The 16,093-nt window shown below is 37.4% G+C and overlaps 1 pseudogene across 1 annotated transcript; it reads left to right on the forward strand.

The window, feature by feature from the left end:
* Positions 1–1,714: 1,714 nt before the first annotated feature.
* Positions 1,715–1,952, forward strand: LOC308414742 (cytochrome c oxidase assembly factor 6 homolog; annotated as a pseudogene). The gene has a single exon. The product of its transcript is annotated as a cytochrome c oxidase assembly factor 6 homolog (transcript).
* Positions 1,953–16,093: the final 14,141 nt, after the last annotated feature.

Raw genomic sequence — 16,093 nt, forward strand, 5'->3', positions numbered from 1 at the left:
TTACCACAGTTATTCCACTTCTGGGCATTTACCCCAGAGACTCTCCAACATACAACAAAGGCACATGCACCACAATGTTCATAGCAGCTGTATTTATAATAGATAGAAGCTGGAAAGAACCCAGATGTCCTTCAGTAGAAGAATGGATACAAAAATTGTGGTACATTTACACAATGGAGTACTACTCAGCTATCAGAAGCAATGACTTTATGAAATTATTAAGAAATTGGATACATCTAGAGAATATTATCCTGAGTAAGATAACCCAGTCACAATACAACAGACATAATATGCAGTCACTGATAATTGGATACTAACCCCAGAAAGCTCTGAACACCCCAAAAACATCTCACAGACTGTGTGAAGTTCAAGAAAGAAAAAAGAAAAGAAAAGAAAAGAAAAAAAAACATTATGTTACTCCTTCACACCAAGAAAACCTTGACTAATCCAGGTTACATCCTGTTTTACATGTACTTTATGCTCATTGAAACTAGTAAGATCTTAATGCACACTATCAAACCTTATATAAAAAAAGCCAAGCAATGACAAAAATACATTCCTATACTTTTATGCAAAAATGCTTAAAATTTGTACATTTATCTTTGTTTTTTAAATAATGTTCTTCAATTTAAAAAAGAAAAAAATATATTTACCACAACGAATGAGCTCTGTAGGCTTTGCTACATAAAGTTATTTAGGTAGATACAACACAGTTGGGTGAACACAATAAAGCAGAAGAGAAAACAGGAGTTAAATTGAGGAAATTTGGGATGCTATGTGGAATGCTGAAGGAAATAATTTCTGCTGCCAACCAGTGGCAACTACCACCTTAACTAGTTTCAGGCTTTTAGCCCACTGAAACTATTGACAAAAAATCATCTGTGAGGTGACAGGTTTCTAACCTATAAATTTACTTTTTATGATAATCCATTATAAAACAAATAGAAAACAGGTAGAAGAAAACCTTTAGGGCTTCAGATCAATGAGAATTAGAGACATTATTCCCTACAAGTAGGGAGAAAGCCAAAGATACCAGAGCCATGCAGCATCTGGCATATACAGAGGGGAACCAGAGAAAAAGTGAGATGTATGTGGTAAGCAAGAAAGTTAGAGGAACAGAGCCTTCTGAGACTTTTGAATTCAAAGTCCCAAACATAGGATGTGGGGCTATAGGATTCGGTGCTTGCTCTGATGGTTTTAAACCTTGATTTATATTTCCTCCCATTTGGAATGGTACTTATAAGTTTCTCGGTGCCCAGAGAGCTCCAAGAATGGCTGAAGTATCATTCTCTTTTTTGGTGCTTCAGTCAGCTTTTCTAAAGTATTAGTACATCCACAATAAGGACTCAAAATGAAGAACACTATCTTTGAGGCCAGTAATGTATAACGCTACTGTAGGAAGCGACAAAGCCAAAACCAAAAGCTAGTTCTGATTAAAAAACAAAACAAAAAACAAAACAACAAGAACAACAAGAACAACAAAAAAACAATATGGGAGTATGTTATAAAGAAAAATGGTCCTGCCCTCCTACTTGCAGACGGTGGCCCGGACAGGTCCAGCCGTGGTGGGCACTCTCACAGTGAGTTTCCCTGTGCTGTGCGTGGACCCGTAGGGCGACTCTGCAGCTCGGGAACCGCAGTCCACGCTGCGCTCCCACATGGGCTGTTACCCTGGTTTGCATGTCACATGGTTCCCCACGTGACCCCTGCAGGCATGGCAGCACCTTCCATAAAGGAAAAGGCAGGCGTGCTGGGGCGCACGTGACCTGTACTGGCGCTGCCTTGACGACAACGCAGAGGACGCCGCCCGATGCCAGAAGCTAAGGAGCTCTTTAGAGGCCACCTGCCCCCAGCAGTGGATAAAGTATTTTGACAAAAAAGATTACTTAAAATTCAAGGAAAAATTTGAAACAGGAGGATTCCAGTCTTCAGAGTCAACTGAAAATTCCTAACAAGTGGAAAATTTTTCCTCTGGACTTTCAGAAATGATTCCAGGACAAACAAAGCTTGAATCACAGTGCACATCAGCTCTTGTTCTCTGGTCAGATAACGGAAGATCTCATCATTCAAACTATAAAGGACTGCTTTTATTTAGTGAGGGTCTATTTTCAGAAAAAAACAGAAGATTATTATATAAAAAGTTTATTACAAAAATACATTGTTTATCTTCCTTTCCTCCTTTGGAATAGAAGCTGAATAGTAAGCAAATATAGTTCTACAGAAAATAAATTAAAAAAACTATGGTTATTTTATGTTTGCTTCTGGCAGTTAGCATTTAAATACAGAAACTACACAGTGAAGTTGGGAGAAGTCTTAACTAATCGATGGGTTACATTAAAACATTTGTCCAAATGTTCCCGGTGATCAGAAAGTACCTGGGTTGCTACTGAGTCCAGTAAGGCCAAGAAGAAATAAACATGTAGATCAGGAAGGGAAAACTGGGTCTGTTCCAAGATGAATAAGAAAATGCCTAAGGATGGGCTCCCAAAAGTGCAACAGTAACTCACAAATTTGGAGACAATACTCACAAATCACAAATCACTTATTTCTTAAAGAACTTGAATCCATAATTTAGAAAAACCTTATGATTCTTAATAAGAATCCTGTATAAGAAGTGGGCAAATTGTAATATGTATTTCTCAAAAGAAAATCCGACAAAAGACAAATACCTAAAACGAGCCTCCTTATCACGGAGTGATGGAAATTAATGCCATACTGATAGGTCACTAGATACCTGTTGGAAAGCCCTCTGCAGAGGTTTTCAGTCAAACGTGCTGACCTTTGACCCAACAGCACCACTCCTAGGTATCTCACCAAATGAACTCGAAGCAAAACCTGCAGCATCACTCAGCCACTTAAAACCAGATGCCCGTGGCAGGAGATGAAGTAATGTATCCTGGTGACGGACTGAATACCAGCAACACAGGCAAACTCCTGCATGAGTTGGGAACGCACTAGGCTACCCGACAGAAGTCAGTCTGATGATGTGGCTTATCTCAGATCAAAGGAGCGGAATCTGGATGAAGTGGGGTGGAGATGTGGTGGTCTGTGTTTGAAACACTGTTGCAGATCAAAACTTCAGGAGAAAATGAACAGGCAGTGGACTCTGGAATCTGAGTATTACTTGAAGGGTTCCAGGGAGAGCAGGTTCCTTGCTGGATGACAATAATGATTACCATTAAATAATGCAGTTATTTGAACAGAAAAAAAAAAAGAAAAAATGATTATTTCTCTTCTGAATTCCTGAACTAGAAATGGGTCATGGTACAGTCTCATGAAACCTTCAAAAAATTTTATCAGTTATTGGTAATATATTAACTAATGGAAAAATAGCTCTGTGAAAACAGAGCAATTACTATTGTCAATTCACCTTGTTCCCCAGCTACAAGCACCCAGGATTTGAATGATGTACCTAGAAAACTGTAAAGTGTTATAAATGCTATTGAAGTATGAACCAAGAAATACCATACTGGCCTCCACAAACATACTGTATTGTGTGACACACAAAAATAAAACATTTTTAAAATATTAAAAGTGAAAAGGAATGAAGATTTGGTATAGCAGGATAAATAGGCTCATAGAATGAGTCTCTAAACATTAAACTGAATCAAAGAAGCCAGACTAAACAAAACTATTGATGATGCATTATTCCATGTATACAAAATTCTAAAATAATAAAACTAATCTTTAGTCACTGAACCCAAAATAGCAGTTAACTTAGGAGAGATAACTAGTGTGAAATCAAACGAAGTTACAAAAAGTTACACGGAGCTTCTTTTTAATGCTGAATGTCAATAATTGAGTGAGGTAATTATTTCAGCATGTAAACATGTGCTATATGTTTTGACTAAATGAATATTACTTAACGATACATACATTGGCAATCACACTGCAAAGATAAGCAATAAAATTAGCTCTGCAAAAATTATAAGAGGACTGGTGAGATGGCTCAGTGAGTAAAAGGCACCCATTGGCAAAACACATGGATCAAGGATCAAGTTCAAACTTTTGGATCTAGATGATGGACACAGAGAGATGATTACCACGGTATTTCCACATATCATGGAGTAGACACATATAAACACATTCTCTCTCTCTCTCTCTCTCTCTCTCTCTCTCTCTCTCTCTCTCTCTCTCTCTCTCTCACACACACACACACACACACACACACACACACACACACACACGAACAAGTCAGAAGAGTTTCTCTCTAATGTGAAAAGGGTGGATCAGGGCAAGCAGAAGAGTTGTAGGAGATAAAAATGTTTCATTTCTTGACAAGTGTGGTGATTTTATTGGTAGAAACTCTGCAGTTACTCATTAAAGTCTTTCCTCAATTTTATTTTACAATAAAGAAGGAAAATAATGAACACTAACAAATTAAAACATGGATCTAATAATCCAAATAAATATCAACAATATAAAATTAGTCTACTTGGGTTTAAGAACAAAGTAAGATAAGCATATCAAGGGCCAAAAGTAGTGACCTTGAATCCTACAGCTCAAAAGGGGCAGAGATAGGCAGATCTTATTGAATTCAAGATAAACCAGGGCTACAGAGTGAGGTCTTATCTGAAGAAACAACAACAACTAAAACACCAAAATCCCACAAAAAAAAAAAAAAAAAAAAAAAAAACTGAAACCAAAAAACAAAATGTAATGCTCCAAGACTTTTTATATGTTTATAATCAAATTCTACTCATATCTCAACAGATATTATGTTTTAAATACATTTACACACTTATACCCTGCATATCAAAGTGTTCATTCAAATTTCATGTGAAAAGCAGAAACATCTAAAAATAATGTCTTGGCATCTTATATAGAGAATTTTATAAGCATTCTTATTAACCCATGCAGTGGTTTAAATATACTTGGCCCATGAGAAGTGGCACTGTTAGGAGGTATGACCTATTTGGAGGAAGTATGCCACTTTGGTGGGTGGGTACTTGATAACCCTCCTCCTGACTGCCTGGAAGAGAGTCTTCCTTTGGTTGCTTTTAGAACAAAATGTATAACTCTCAACTTCTGCAGTACCCTGTCTGCCTAGAAGCTGCCATGATGATAATGGATTGAACCTTTGAACCTATAAGTCAGCTCCAAATAAATGTTGTCCTTTATAAGGCAGACTAACTATCCAGAGACTACACAGAGATAGACCCATAGCTCCAGCAGCATATGTAGCAGAGGATGGCCTTGTCAGGCATCAGTGGGAAGGAAAGCCCTTGGTCCTGTGAAGACTTGATGCCCCAGTGTAGGGAAATGCCAGGGCAGGAAGGTAGGAGGGAATGGGTGGGTGGGTGGGTGGCAGAGAACTCTCACAGAGGCATGAGACGGGGGATGGAATAGGGGGATTCTGAAAAGGGGATAATATTTGAAATGTGAGTAAAGAAAATATCTAATAAAGGAGAAAAGCAAGTACTTCTTGGGATCAGCTATAGTGCTTGGATTTGGTGGCTACGTATTTGGTGGTTCCCCAGATGAGGCAGTTTCTGAGTGATATTTTTGCCAATTCCTGTTCTTCTATCTGACCTTGCATTTCCTTCCATTAGTGTTTTGTTCTCCCTTCTAAGAAGGACTGAGTCATCCCTATTTTGGCCTTCCTTCTTTTTGAGCTTCATAATGTCTGTGAATTGTTTCTTGGGCATTCAGAGTTTTATGGGGCTAGTATTATCAGTGAGTGCATATCATGTGTGTTTTTTGTGACTGGGTTACCTCAATTAGGATGATAATTTCTAGTCCTATCCATTTGCCTAAGAATTTTATGAAGTCATTGCTTCTAATAGCTGAATAGTACTCCATTGTGTAAATGTACAACACCTTCTGTATCCACTCATCTGTTGAAGGACATCTGGGTTCTTTACAGCTTCTGGCTATTATATTATCAACCAAGCAAACCCTCCAAAACTCACATGGACTAAAACACAAACCTCTGTGCACACATTGAAATACCTATTGATTCAGTTGCATGTGTAGCAAGATAGCAGTGTCTGGCATCAATGTGAGAAGAGGCTTTTGGTCCAGAGAGGGTAGGTTTTTCCAATGTAGGGGAATGCCAAGGCAACAGGGTAGAGAGGGGGATCAGAAGAGAGTGCACCTTTGTGAAGGAAAATGGAGGGGGAGGGGGAGGGGAGCAGGACAGGGGAAAGGAATAATATCTCAAATGTAAATACAAAGTATCTAATTGTTTCAGTAAATATTAAAAAATACAAAAAATAAAGGTTTATGTCTTTATCAGCCCTGAAGTCTCACTGCTCAGGCCCAACCCTGATACCGAGCCATGTGCACCTCTGGAGCCTGGTCTGAGCCACCATGCCCCAACTTGTCCTAGAAGCTTCCTTCCCTGGTGTTTTTATACCGCCTGTTCTCTGTCTCTGTCTTGGGATGTTTCTCTACTCCAATATCCCACAAACAACTCTAACTTGTCATTCAGTTTTATATATTCAACTCTCAATCCACAAAACACAACAAGATTACATCAAATAGAAAAAGATACAAACTGCCCTTCTGTATGAGATATTAGACCTATAAAATCCTTATCGTTCATAGCTATTTAATGCCAATCAATATCACCTTGGTCTAGCTGGTCCTTGGAAACCTCCATGTTGCCAGGACCTTCACTCTGCTCCTCTGACCTACTCAGACCCTCCTCTCTCCCTCACCCTGCCCAGTCACTGCCTTTCCTTTATTTTACTAATTAAACTGGGAAGGTTCAGATGAAGTCACCTCTTGAGTACATGACTGGGCAGCCCTTCTTGGGGAAGTGGAATTAACATTAAAATACAAACAGCATCAGGACAATCTACATGTAATAAAAAAAAGAGAAAGAGAGAAACAATACACAAATATATAAATAAATCCTGCTGTGCCTTAGTCATGGGATCTCTTCTCAGTGTTGAAAACCCTAAGATAACCCACCAGTGAAAAAGCTATCTATTTCCTTGTTGCCACTGCCCTCTCAATAATATAAAGGAGATGGACACATAATGGAGACGTACAGGAAGACAGAAAGAGAGACTAAGAAAGGCAGAGCAGGAGGAGGAAGTGAGCTAGAGCATAAAGAGACAGAAGAGAGAGTTTGAAGTTATATTGAAATTATAAACAGTTTCCATAAAGATTTTTAAGATTTCAAATTTGATCAGACCCAATAATAAGCTTAGTAGGTTATTAGACTGACTTAGCAAACAAACACTTAATATGGTTGCCACCCACCAAATGTCATCAAATACTGTGTGTGTATGACTGTTAATTTAGAGTATTTACAAAAGATTACACATTTTCATGCAAAGCTAAACAGTTGTGCAGTCTTTAAAGATATAATTGCATGTATGTATGTATGTCTGTGTGTGTGTATATATAATTAAATAGTACAAAAAGAGTGAAATTAAAATATACATTATAGTTATGAAAGTAAAATCCAGGGTTGCAACAAAAGCAGGATAGTGCCATTCAAAATAATTTACAGATAAAAGATAATTCTGATAAAATTAATAATGAAATTGTTATGGATCTAGACTAATTCTAAAATTCATTGAGAACGATTAATATCAGAATTGACAAGAAAATACTCTAAAAATAGAGCAAAATAGATTGCCTCACTAATTACATTTAAAGGGTATAATAGAGTGTAATAATTTCTGAAGAAATAAATGAGTGAAATAGAAAAATCTAGAAGGATTTGCTATATTATATAGCAACTGCTCTGTGAAATGCAGTCCTTTCAAACACATTTCAAAGAATCAAATGTTCAATAAAAATGATTTTAGATACCTTTGCTCTCTGTATAGAATACTTTAAAATTGTACACTGTACCATCTACAAATATTAATGTAATAAAATTAATGTGTATAAAATTAATGAGAATATAAAATAAATACTTCAACAATTATAATACAAAGCATAAGAGCATATTTATGACCTCAAATAATTATTCCCTCAAATAATGGTAAAATTTGACATGAGATAGCAATAATTTGGCTAAAAAGTTAATTTCCACAATATATAAATACATTTCTATGAATGTATATAAAGGCAAAAATATATTAGTAAAAACTAAGTCAAAATACTGGGAGAGTTGTTGTGTGCAATGTTTAGGAACAGAAAGCTTGAGGAACTACTGAGTTAAGGGTTAACTTGATTCTTTCTGGCCATTGCCTGGCAGATTTGCCCATGTCATTTATCATTAGAGCTTCACAGGAAAATGCAAATAGCTGACCTCAGAGCTCTAATCTCTGATGTGTAATAAGTTAAAAGTTAAAGTTTAAATAATGATAAGTTTGCAATTATTATTATTTTGGCCACAGGCCTGGGAATAGGGGAAGTTGAAACTTTGAGGATGGATTGTAATTCTTAATTCTTTCTGGGATGTAGTTATTCATTTGAATTTGATTTGACAATAATTATACAATGTCTTTTCTCCTATCTGCTTTTGGAGAATCAATAAAAGACTGGGGCAAGAAAAAGGCGAGAGATCATGAGAAGAGTGAGGGAAGAGAGAATGTCAGGTAGTATGGAGAGTGTGTGTGTTTGTGAAAGGAGAGCGCATGTGCTATGTTTGAAATTTCTGTGGAGTGTGTATGAAGAGTGTCTGTGAAAGTGAAAAGAGGACGGAGATGTATATGAGTGTGGGAGTTCGAGAAAAGAAAAGCACAAAGGAAACAGAGTGCACAAGAGAATGCAAAGTGTGTGTACCCTCAAGCTACAGGCAAACAGGAGAGAGCAAAAGCGAGCAGAGAGAGAGAGATTTTAAGCCTTGAAATATTGCCTGTCAGCTTGAACCCAAAAATTAGTCTCTGTTTATTTATTATGTGCCTTTCAGATATCCCTGCTTCCAGATGAGAACTTCTATTTTGTATCAAGGCTGGACCCTGACAGACATGATATACTCAGTGATTAATTTTCACACTCATAACTATACTAGGAGAACTAAAAATCTTATGACTGGATTCTGAGTCTTAATAACATCTTAAATGGTTTAACTGACAGTGAAATATAAACTTATAGGTCTCACATAAAAATATTTAAAAAGTATTTGTGGGAAAAAGCAGAACTTTCTTATATTTGGTGGGAATGTAAATAAGTGTGGAACTGCTGAAAATTAAACATAAATTTCCAGTCAACCAGAAAACTCAAAAATCTAGTACTTAATAGTTCTAGTACTTGATGTACTCTTCTAAAACATCATTAACTAATTAAACAAGGAGGTATCTATCAGAAAAGAGTTTCCACTTTTATTCTATTGTATGTAAAAAAAAAATACATAACTCATTCCAGGCTAGACCTGTGATACATTGTCTCATTGAAGTTGGAAAAAATTACTCTGATATTTTTGTATTTTAATGGAAATAACCTTGACATTCAATGCACCAAAAAGCAAGCTCCTCTGTTATATGTATCATAACTATTTGGTATATAATTTTGAAATATACAAAATAATTTTATATACATATATGTGCTAATGGTATAACAACATGAATTCGGAAGTTATATTCAATTATGTTTAAATCTTTCAAAGAATGCATCAGACAAGGGATGAAATAAAGGATACTAATATGATGCTGTTAAAAATAGTTATTAATTATTGGACAACTAATCAATTTGTTCTCTCTCAAGACAGACTATTTCTCCTGCTTTCAGCTTCCTTAGTTGCCTATAGTACCGTAGGGTTGATACCTTGGGAGGTTTTCCCCTTCTATGTTCCAATGTCTGGGTATCAAGGTGTGTGTGTGTGTGTGTGTGTGTGTGTGTGTGTGTGTGTGTGTGTACATACATACAGATACACAATTAAAGAAAAAGAAACCATGGATTTGAAAGAGATTGCTGGCAGAAAGTACATAGGAGGCCTTTGAGGATGAAAACCAAGGAAAAAACAGGGTAATTATATTATCATCCTTAAAAATAAAAAATACAAATAAAAAGACAGTTATTTATCTGAGTTGGTTTCGAGTGCTATAATAAAATGGCTTGAGTAAGATGGATTAACAGAAGGATTTTCACAGCTCTGTATACTGGACATTTCAATATCAAAGCTGTGCAGCTCTCAGTCTCTGAAGAAAGCCTAGTTTCTGGTTCACAGATACCCATCTTCTATTATGTTGACATTTGTGGGTAAGGGCTAGAAATTTCTGGGTTTTCCTTTTCTATTTATAGCACTTAGGATTGAACTCAGGGCTTTTGCACATTTTTTACAATTTTTTTTCCATGGAACTATATCTCTAGTCCTCAGATAATTTTTTTAAAATTCATTCGTGGGCATATACCCAAAGGATGCTTTAACCTACCACAGAGACATTTGCTCAATCATGTTCATTGCTGCTAATTCATAGTAGCCAGAAACTTGACAAGACCTAGATATCCCTTAGTGGATGACTTGATAAACAATATATGGTAAATTATCATAATGAAATATTAATAAGATGTACAAAAAAAAAACAAATCATGAAGTTCACAAGTAATGGATGGAGCTAGAAAACAAATCCTTAAAAAAAAGAAGAAAGAAAACAAAATTCTGAGTGAAGTTACCCAGCCCTCAATGACAAATATGTCTGGTCATATTTGGATATTGCATGTTATGTGATCTATGAGCTATTTACAATTACTATAACCACAGAGTTTAGGTATAGTAAGGGACTCATGGTGAAAGGAGACTCTCCTTCAGAAAAGTAAATTCAATAGCTATGGGAGGAAGGAGAGGAAGGGACTGGAATGAGAGGATTAAATGGAATGGGTGAGGGGAAGATAATGTGGGGATATTAGGAGAGATCACTAAAACCAGGGGCCAATTTAGGGGTCATATGGAAAGCAATGCAATAGAAACTTCATAAACACAAATAAGTATGTGGAAGTAATCTAAATTGGAATTGCCAACTAATTAGAGAAGGAAGAAGCCCTAACTAAATTATCTCTTGCCAAATGAAACATTCATTTGGTGCTGGGAATGGGTTGCCTCTAATCAAATTAGCCAAGGGGGAAACCCATGGAACACCTCTCAAAACCCAGGATATTGCTAAGGGTTTTGATAGCTCCCCATAAGCTGGTGGTAGTGACCTATTGCTGAAGACAACACATATAACTCATTGTCTTAGTTATGGTTTTATTGCTGTGAACAGACACCATGACTAAGGCAAGTCTTAAAAATGACAATATTTAATTGAGGCTGGCTTACAGGTTCAGAGGTACAGTCCATTATGATCAAGGCAAGAGCATGGCAGCATCCAAGCAGGCTTGGTGCAAGAGGAGTGGAGCTGAAAGTGCTACATAGGAAGCTAAGAACAGACTAAGCATCCTCGGGCAGCTAGGAGGCATGTCTCCAAGCCTACCCCCAGAGTGACACACGTCCTCCAACAAGGTCACACCTTCTAATAGTGCCACTCCCTGGGCCAAGAAATTGAACCAAGTCATCAAGTAAAATTCTAGTTGAGGGGCAATCGAAAAATGAGCTGTCCAATACTTCAGCATTAGTTGGACATAAAAGACAATGCTAAAGAAATATAGTATTTTTTGTCCTACTCACTTAATTAAATTATGGGTTACAGAGACTTCTCAACTGAAAAATATTGAATGGCTGAGAAGCACCTAAAGAAATGCTCAACATCCCTATTCATCGAGGAAATGCAAATCAAAACATCACTGAGATTCCACCTCATACCAGTCAGAATGGCTAAGATCAAAAATTCAGATGACAGCAGATGCTAGCAAAGATGAGGAGAAAGAGGAATACTCCTCCACACTTTGTGGGGTTGTAAACTGATACAACCACTCCAGAAATCAGTCTCACAATTCCTCAGAAAATTGGACATAGTGCTACCAAGAACCCAGATATACCACTGCTGGGCATAGTCCTAAAATTAGTTCCAACATATAACAAGGAGACATGCTCAACCATGTACATAGCAGCCTTATTTATAGTAACTAGAAGCTGGAAAGAACCCAGATGTCCTTCAACAGAGGAATGGATATAGAAAGTGTGATACATAAACACAATGGAGTACTACTCAGGTATTAAAAACAATGACTTCATAAAATTCCTAGGCAAATGGATTGAACTTCAAGCTATCATCCTGAGTGAGGTAACCCATTCACAAAAGAACACTCATGGCATGCAATCACTGATAAGCAGGTACTAACCCCCCAAATGCCCAGAATACCCAAGAAACCATCCACAGAACTCATAAAGCCCAAAAATAAATGAAGACCAGAATGTGGATGCCTCAGTTCTTTTTAGAAGGGAGAACAAATCAGTAACAGGAGGAAATACAAGGTGAAACAGAGAAGCAGGGATTGAAGAAAAGATCTACAGAGACTGCCTCACCTGAAGAACTGCTCCATATGCAGCCACCGAACTCAAGCACTATTGCTGATGCCAAGAAGTGTTTACTGGCAGGAACCAGACATGGATGTCTCCTCAGAGGCTCTCCCAGAGTCATACAGATACAGTTGTGGATGCTTGCAGCTAAACATCAGACTGAAGACAGGGATCCCAATGAAAGTGCTAAAGAAAGGACTGAAATAGCTGAAAGATTTGTACCCTCATGGGAAGAAGAACATTTGAAATGTAAATACAGAGAATATCCAATAAAATTGAAAAATAAAAAGAAGTGAGGCCTTTAAAGGAGTGATCAGGGACACAGTCCTCTGCTCTCATGAATACAAATAGTGTTACATAAAAGCATCTTTCAGGTGCTGTGTGCTTTTTTTTCTGTCATGTGAGACACAAAACATGCTAGTTAGTTTATCTTGGACTTTCAATCCTAGAATCCTGTGAGGAACACATTTCACTGTTTGTAGATTGCCCAAATGTAAAGTGCTTTATTTTAATGGCTTGAACAGACTAACATAAGAGTCTCTTCCCTTGAGTCTCTGCCAGATCATGACAAATACAGAAGAGGATGCTCAGAGCCAACCATTGAACTAAGAATGGAGTTCCCAGTGGAGGAGTTAGAGAAATATTTGAAGAAGTTGAAGGGGTTTGCAACCTGATAAGAACAACAATACCAATCAACCAGAGCTCCCAGGGACTAAATCACTATCAAATGAGTATACATGGTTGGACCCATGGCTCCAGTTGCATATGTAGCACCAGTTGCATATGTAGCAGAGGATGGACTTGTCATCAATGGGAGGAAATCCCTTGGTCCTGCCAAGGATCTATGCCCTAATGTAGGAGAATGTAAAGGCAGGGGATAGGTAGGGGAGCATCCTCATAGAAGTAGCAGGAGGGGGATAAAACAGGGTATTTATGGAAAGAAAACTGGAAAAGGAGATAATATTTAAAATGTAAATAAAATATATCCAATAAAATAAAAAAAAATAAAATAAAAGGAGGACCAAGGCTGAGCCTGAGGCACAGGCCCAGGGCAGTCAGGCCAGAAGGTCAGACCAGGAGTTCTCAGAGCACAGGGAATGCAGTCCTCTCTGGAAAAGAGTCCCTTCCAGCCCAGTAAGGGCTGGGTCTCTGTCATCAGGATTTGGAACTCGGGATCTGCCAGCAGAAGGCTGAACTCCCAGATCAGCTGCATAGGTGATTTTCAACCTGAACAAAGGGTTATCCTGAGGCACAGGCCCAGGAATCTCAAACCTGAAGTCCTCAGAGCCCAGGGAGCTGGAGCTCTCTGGAAAGGATTCTTTTGGATCTAGAAAATAGAGTTTGGTCCCCTCCCTTAGGACTTAGTAACTGTGGGCAGAGGGCTGAGCTCTGAGAACAGCCTCTCCAGGACTCTCACACCTGAACCCATGAAGACAGAACTGAGTCACTGCCATCAGACCTGCCCACAAAGAGCCAAACATCCAGGAGCAATCTCCCTCCTGAGCCCATGGGCCTCCAGACCCACAGGAACGACAAACACCACTCAGAAACAAAAAGATCATCAACAATAACAGGCAACATGATGGCAAGAGGAAAGAGCAAGAACCCAGGCAATAGAAACAAAGACAAATGGCAACATCAGAATCCAGTTCTCCCACCACAGCAAATAGTGGATTTCCCAACACTCCAAAAAAAAAAAAAAAAAAAAAAAAAAAAGAAAGAAATATTTAGACTTAAAATCATACTTCATGATGATGATGGAGATCTTTGAGAATCCCATGAACAATTACAGGAGAACCAGGAGAAATCACTCAAGGAACTACAGAAAACACAACCAAATAGGTGAAGGAATTGAAAATGGAAATAGATACAATCAAGAAATCAGAAAATACCCACTGGAGATAGAAAACCTAAGAAAGAAATCAGGAGTCATATATACAAGCATCACCAACAGACTGCAAGTGATGGAAGAGAGGATCTCAGGGGCCAAAGACATCATAGAAAAAATAGACAAAACAGAGAAGATGCAAAAACCAAAAAACTCCTAACCCAAAATATCCAAGAGATCCAGGACACAATGAGAACAAACCTAACGATAATAGGTGTAGAATGGGGGCAAAGAATAAAACTAAAAGGCACAGTAAATATCTTCGAGAAATCATAGAAGAAAACTTCCCTACACTTAAGAATGAGATGAACATGAACATACAGGAATCCCACAGAAATCCAAATAGACTGGACCAGAAAATTCTTCCTGACATAATAGTCAAAACACCAAATGTTCAAATTAAAGAAAGAATACTAAAAGCATTAGGGGGTAAAGGACATGTAACATATAAAGGCATACCAATCAGAATTACACCAGACTTCTCAACAGAGACTATAAATGCTAGAAGATCCTGGAATGATGTCATACAGACCCTAAGAGAATGCAAATGTCAGCCAAGGTTACTATATCCAGCAAAGCTCTCAATCATCATAGATGGAGAGACTAAGATATTCCAGGACAAAACCAAATTTACACAATATCTGAACACTGAGACAGCCCTACAAAGGATAATAGATGAAAAACCTAACAGAAGGAGGGAAACTACACACTAGGAAAAGAAAAAAAATTGCAGGAAAACCAAAAAAGAAAGATACACAAACATAATTCAACCCCTAACAACAAAAATAACAGGAAACAACAATCACTATTCCTTAATCTCTCTTAACATCAATGGACTCAATTCTCTAATAAAGAGGCATAGACTATCAATAGATACGTAAACAGAATCCAACATTTTGCTGCATATGGAAACTCATCTCAGACACAAAACAGATACTACCTCAGAGTAAAGTGCTGGGAAAAATCTTCCAAGAAAACGGTGCCAAGAAGGAAGATAGAGTAGCCATTCCAATATTGAATAAAATAGATTTTTTTTTGTCAGAAATATTTCTTTTTTTTCTTACCACTTTATTTAAAAAATAAGAGGGATACATATAGAGATATTTAAAGGCATTTTGGCATAACATTATAGGAATATTTTTGTCAGTACTTAATTCTTTTAGAGGTTTGATAGCATGCATTAAAATCTCACTAGTTATCATAAGCATGAAGTACATGCAGGACAGAATGTACATGTAGGACAGACTGTAACATGGAAACAGAATAAAATAGATTTTCTACCAAAAGTTATCAAAAAAGAAAAGGAAGGAAACTTTCTACTCATCACAGGAAAAATCTATCAAGACAAACTCTCAATCCTAAAGTTCTATGTTGCAAATACAAGAGCACCCACATTCATAAAAGAACGCCTACTAAAGCTCAAAGCATATACTGCCTCACACATAAAAAATAGTGGGAGACCTCAACACCTCACTCTCACCAATGGACAGATCATGGAAACAAAAACTAAACAGAGACACAGCAAAACTATCAGAGGTTATGAACCCATAGGAATTAGTTATGAACCCATAGGAATTAAGAGACATCTACAGGACATTTCTTCCTAAAACAAAAGAATATACTTTCTTCATAGCACCTCATGGCACCTTCTCCAAAATTGACCATATAGTTGGTCACAAAACAAGCTTCAACAGATATAAGAAGATAAAAATACTCCCATGCATCCTCTCAGATCACCATGAATTAAGGCTGGTCTTCAATAACAACAAAGACAACAAAAAGCCCACATACACATGGAAGCTGAACAATCCACTACACAAAGACAAACTGGTCAAGGAAGAAATAAAGAAAGAAATTAAGAATTTTTTAAAAGAAATTATTGAAAATGACAGCACAACATA

Source organism: Micromys minutus (genome assembly GCF_963924665.1).
Source record: "Micromys minutus genome assembly, chromosome: X".
NCBI lineage: Eukaryota > Metazoa > Chordata > Mammalia > Rodentia > Muridae > Micromys > Micromys minutus.